Source organism: Colletes latitarsis, unplaced genomic scaffold, assembly GCF_051014445.1.
Source record: "Colletes latitarsis isolate SP2378_abdomen unplaced genomic scaffold, iyColLati1 scaffold0018, whole genome shotgun sequence".
Lineage (NCBI taxonomy): Eukaryota > Metazoa > Arthropoda > Insecta > Hymenoptera > Colletidae > Colletes > Colletes latitarsis.
In genome coordinates this window covers 4,272,679-4,279,386 of record NW_027488369.1, presented here as the reverse complement: position 1 = coordinate 4,279,386, position 6,708 = coordinate 4,272,679, and positions in this window count along the sequence as shown.

Sequence of the window (6,708 nt, the reverse complement as noted above, 5' to 3'; positions counted from 1 at the left end):
ATCGGAACCAGCTTCTATTGACTGTTCCAGTGTGGTACAACATTTCTACGTGATCCAAACCAGAAAAAGGCCAGGATCTGGCCAACAAGTATGCGAAAAACGCGAAAGTACGAGCCAGATGAGGACAAATCCCAGACCTACCCGAGACATAACCAGCGTTATCCTCTAAAATGCAAATCGGAGCCAGCTTCTATTGACTGTTTCAGTGTGGTACCACATTACTACGTGATCCAAACCAGAAAAAGGCCAGGATCTGGCCAACAAGTATGCGAAAAACGCGAAAGTACGAGCCAGATAAGGACAAATCCCAGACCTACCCGAGACATAACCGGCGTTATCCTCTAAAATATTAATCGCAACCAGTTTAACTGACTGTTTCGGTGTGGAACCTCATTACTACGGGATCCAAAACAGAAAAAACCCAGGATATGGGCAACAAGTATGCGAAAAACGCGAAAGTATGAGCCAGATGATTGCAAATACCAGAACTAACCCAGACATAACCAGCGTTATCCTCTAAAATTCTTATCGGAACCAGCTTCTATTGATCGTTTCAGTGTGGTACCACATTACTACGTTATCCAAACGAGAAAAGGGCCAGGGTCTGGCCAACAAGTGTGCGAAAAACGCGAAAGTATGAGCCAGATGATTTCAAATACCAGAACTAACACAGACATAACCAGCGTTATCCTCTAAAATACTAATCGGAACCAGCTTTTATTGACAGTTTCAGTGTGGTACCACTTCACTACGCGGTCCAATCCAGAAGAAGGCCAGTATGTGGCCAACAAGTATGCGAAAACTGCGAAAGTACGAGCCAGTTGAGGGCAAATACCAGACCTAACCGAGACATAACCGGCGTTATCCTCTAAAATATTAATCGCAACCAGGTTTAATTGACTGTTTCGGTGTGGAACCACATTACTACGGGATCCAAACCAGAAAAAACCCAGAATCTGGCCAACAACTATGAGAAAAACGCGAAAGTATGAGCCAGATGGTTGCAAATACCAGAACTATCCCAGACATACCCAGCGTTATCCACTAAAATATTATTCGCAACCAGGTTTAATTGACTGTTTCGGTGTGGTACCACATTACTACGTGGTCCAAGCCAGAAAAGGGCCAGGATCTGGCCAACAAGTATGCGAAAAATGCGAAAGTACGAGCCAGATGAGGGCAAATACCATACCTAACCGAGACATTACCGGCTTTATCTTCTAAAATATTAATCGCAACCAGATTTAATAGACTGTTTCGGTGTGGTAACTCATTACTACGTGATCCGAACCTGAAAGAGGCCAGGATCTGGCCAACAAGTATGCGAAAAATGCGAAAGTATGAGCCAGATGATTGCAAATACCGGAACTAACCCAGACATAACCAGCGTTATCCTCTAAAATATTAATCGCAACCAGGTTTAATTGACTGCTTCGGTGTGGTGCCGCATTACTACGTGATCCAAAACAGAAAAAGGCCAGGGTCTGGCCACCAAGAATGCGAAAAATGCGAAAGTACGAGCCAGATGATTGCAAATACCAGAATTATCCCAGACATAACCAGCGTTATCCTCTAAAATACAAATCGGAACCAGCTTCTATTGACTGTTTCAGTGTGGTACCACATTACTACGTGATCCAAACCAGAAAAAGGCCAGGATCTGGCCAACAAGTATGCGAAAAACGCGAAAGTATGAGCCAGATGATTTCAAATACCAGAACTAACACAGGCATAACCCGCGTTATCCTCTAAAGTATTATTCGGAACCAGCTTCTATTGACTGTTTCAGTGTGGTACCACATTACTACGTGATCCAAACCAGAAAAAGCCCAGGATCTGGCCAACAAGTATGCGAAAAACGCGAATATATGAGCCATCTCATGATTGCAAATACCAGAACTAACCCTGACATAACCAGCGTTATCCTCTAAAATACGCAACGGAACATGCTTTTAATGACTGTTTCAGTGTGGTACCATATTACTACGTGATCCAAACCAGAAAAAGCCCAGGATCGGGCCAACAAGAATGCGAAAAATGCGAAAGTACGAGGCTGACGAGGGAAAATCCCAGACCTAACCGAGACGTAACCGGCGTTATCCCCTAAAATATTAATCGCAACCAGGTATAATTGACTGTTTCGGTGTGGTACCGCATTGCTACGATGATCCAAACCAGAAAGAGGCCAGGATCTGGCCAACAAGTATGCGAAAAATGCGAAAGTATGAGCCAGATGATTGCAAATACCAGAACTAACCCAGACATAACCAGCGTTATCCTCTAAAATATTAATCGTAACCAGGTTTAATTGACTGTTTCAATGTGGTACCACAATACTACGTGATCCAAACCAGAAAAAGCCCAGGATCTGGCCAACAAGTATGCGAAAAACGCGAAAGTATATGCCAGATGATAGCATATACCAGAACTAACCCAGACATAACCAGCGTTATCCTCTAAAATACTAATCGGAACCAGCTTCTATTGACCGTTTCAGTGTGGTACCACATTACTACGTGATCCGAACCAGAAAAAGGCTAGGATCAGGCCATCAAGTAAGCGAAAAACGCGAAAGTATGAGCCAGATGATTGCAAATACCTGAACTAACACAGACATAACCAGCGTTATCCTATAAAATATTAATCGCAACCAGGTTTACTTGACAGCTTCAGTGTGGTACCACATTACTACGTGATCCAAACCAGAAAAAGCCGAGGATCTGGCCAACAAGTATGCGAATAACGCGAAAGTATGTGCCAGATGATTGCAAATACCAGAACTATCCCAGGCATAACCAGCGTTATCCACTAAAATATTATTCGCAACCAGGTTTAATTGACTGTTTCGGTGTGGTACCACATTACTACGTGGTCCAAGCCAGAAAAGGGCCAGGATCTGGCCAACAAGTATGCGAAAAATGCGAAAGTACGAGCCAGATGAGGGCAAATACCATACCTAACCGAGACATTACCGGCTTTATCCTCTAAAATATTAATCGCAACCAGATTTAATTGACTGTTTCGGTGTGGTAACGCATTACTACGTGATCCGAACCTGAAAGAGGCCAGGATCTGGCCAACAAGTATGCGAAAAATGCGAAAGTATGAGCCAGATGATTGCAAATACCGGAACTAACCCAGACATAACCAGCGTTATCCTCTAAAATATTAATCGCAACCAGGTTTAATTGACTGCTTCGGTGTGGTGCCGCATTACTACGTGATCCAAAACAGAAAAAGGCCAGGGTCTGGCCACCAAGAATGCGAAAAATGCGAAAGTACGAGCCAGATGATTGCAAATACCAGAATTATCCCAGACATAACCAGCGTTATCCTCTAAAATACAAATCGGAACCAGCTTCTATTGACTGTTTCAGTGTGGTACCACATTACTACGTGATCCAAACCAGAAAAAGGCCAGGATCTGGCCAACAAGTATGCGAAAAACGCGAAAGTACGAGCCAGATAAGGACAAATCCCAGACCTACCCGAGACATAACCGGCGTTATCCTCTAAAATATTAATCGCAACCATTTTAATTGACTGTTTCGGTGTGGAAACTCATTACTACGGGATCCAAAGCAGAAAAAACCCAGGATCTGGTCAACAAGTATGCGAAAAACGCGAAAGTATGAGCCAGATGATTTCAAATACCAGAACTAACACAGGCATAACCCGCGTTATCCTCTAAAGTATTATTCGGAACCAGCTTCTATTGACTGTTTCAGTGTGGTACCACATTACTACGTGATCCAAACCAGAAAAAGCCCAGGATCTGGCCAACAAGTATGCGAAAAACGCGAATATATGAGCCATCTCATGATTGCAAATACCAGAACTAACCCTGACATAACCAGCGTTATCCTCTAAAATACGCAACGGAACATGCTTTTAATGACTGTTTCAGTGTGGTACCATATTACTACGTGATCCAAACCAGAAAAAGCCCAGGATCGGGCCAACAAGAATGCGAAAAATGCGAAAGTACGAGCCTGATGAGGGAAAATCCCAGACCTAACCGAGACGTAACCGGCGTTATCCCCTAAAATATTAATCGCAACCAGGTATAATTGACTGTTTCGGTGTGGTACCGCATTGCTACGATGATCCAAACCAGAAAGAGGCCAGGATCTGGCCAACAAGTATGCGAAAAATGCGAAAGTATGAGCCAGATGATTGCAAATACCAGAACTAACCCAGACATAACCAGCGTTATCCTCTAAAATATTAATCGTAACCAGGTTTAATTGACTGTTTCAATGTGGTACCACAATACTACGTGATCCAAACCAGAAAAAGCCCAGGATCTGGCCAACAAGTATGCGAAAAACGCGAAAGTATATGCCAGATGATAGCATATACCAGAACTAACCCACACATAACCAGCGTTATCCTCTAAAATACTAATCGGAACCAGCTTCTATTGACCGTTTCAGTGTGGTACCACATTACTACGTGATCCGAACCAGAAAAAGGCTAGGATCAGGCCATCAAGTAAGCGAAAAACGCGAAAGTATGAGCCAGATGATTGCAAATACCTGAACTAACACAGACATAACCAGCGTTATCCTATAAAATATTAATCGCAACCAGGTTTACTTGACAGCTTCAGTGTGGTACCACATTACTACGTGATCCAAACCAGAAAAAGCCGAGGATCTGGCCAACAAGTATGCGAATAACGCGAAAGTATGTGCCAGATGATTGCAAATACCAGAACTATCCCAGGCATAACCAGCGTTATCCACTAAAATATTATTCGCAACCAGGTTTAATTGACTGTTTCGGTGTGGTACCACATTACTACGTGGTCCAAGCCAGAAAAGGGCCAGGATCTGGCCAACAACTATGCGAAAAATGCGAAGGTCCGAGCCAGATGAGGGCAAATACCAGACCTAACCGAGACATAACCGGCGTTATCCTCTAAAATATTAATCGCAACCAGGTTCAATTGACTGTTTCGGTGTGGAACCACATTACTACGGGATCCAAACCAGAAAAAAACCCAGGATCTGGCCAACAACTATGAGAAAAACGCGAAAGTATGAGACAGATGATTGCAAATACCAGAACTATCCCAGGCATAACCAGCGTTATCCTCTAAAATATTATTCGCAACCAGGTTTAATTGACTGTTACGGTGTGGTACCACATTACTACGTGGTCCAAGCCAGAAAAAGGCCAGGATCTGGCCAACAAGGATGCGAAAAATGCGAAAGTACGGGCCTGATGAGGGAAAATCCCAGACCTAACCAAGACGTAACCGGCGTTATCCCCTAAAATATTAATCGCAACCAGGTTTAATTGTCTGTTTCGGTGTGGAACCACATTACTACGGGATCCAAACCAGAAAAAACTCAGGACCTGGCCGACAAGTATACGAAAAATGCGATAGTATGAGCCAGAGGAGGGCAAATACCAGACCTAACACAGACATAACCGGCGTTATCCTCTAAAATATTAATCGCAACCGGGTTTAATTGACTGTTTCGGTGTGGAACCACATTACTACGGGATCCAAACCAGAAAAAACCCAGGATCTGGCCAACAACTATAAGAAAAACGCGAAAGTACGAGCCAGATGATTGCAAATACCAGAACTATCCCAGGCATAATCAGGGTTATCCGCTAAAATATTATTCGCAACCAGGTTTAATTGACTGTTTCGGTGTGGTACCACATTACTACGTGGTCCAAGCCAGAAAAGGGCCAGGATCTGGCCAACAAGTATGCGAAAAATGCGAAAGTACGAGCCAGATGAGGGCAAATACCATACCTAACCGAGACATTACCGGCTTTATCCCCTAAAATATTAATCGCAACCAGGTTTCATTGACTGTTTCGGTGTGGAACCACATTACTACGGGATCCAAACCAGAAAAAAACCCAGGATCTGGCCAACAACTATGAGAAAAACGCGAAAGTATGAGCCAGATGATTGCAAATACCAGAACTATCCCAGGCATAACCAGCGTTATCCTCTAAAATATTATTCGCAACCAGGTTTAATTGACTGTTACGGTGTGGTACCACATTACTACGTGGTCCAAGCCAGAAAAAGGCCAGGATCTGGCCAACAAGGATGCGAAAAATGCGAAAGTACGAGCCTGATGAGGGAAAATCCCAGACCTAACCGAGACATTACCGGCTTTATCCCCTAAAATATTAATCGCAACCAGGTTTCATTGACTGTTTCGGTGTGGAACCACATTACTACGGGATCCAAACCAGAAAAAAACCCAGGATCTGGCCAACAACTATGAGAAAAACGCGAAAGTATGAGCCAGATGATTGCAAATACCAGAACTATCCCAGGCATAATCAGGGTTATCCGCTAAAATATTATTCGCAACCAGGTTTAATTGACTGTTTCGGTGTGGTACCACATTACTACGATGATCCAAACCAGAAAGAGGCCAGGATCTGGCCAACAAGTATGCGAAAAATGCGAAAGTATGAGCCAGATGATTGCAAATACCAGAACTAACCCAGACATAACCAGCGTTATCCTCTAAAATATTAATCGTAACCAGGTTTAATTGACTGTTTCAATGTGGTACCACAATACTACGTGATCCAAACCAGAAAAAGCCCAGGATCTGGCCAACAAGTATGCGAAAAACGCGAAAGTATATGCCAGATGATAGCATATACCAGAACTAACCCACACATAACCAGCGTTATCCTCTAAAATACAAATCGGAACCA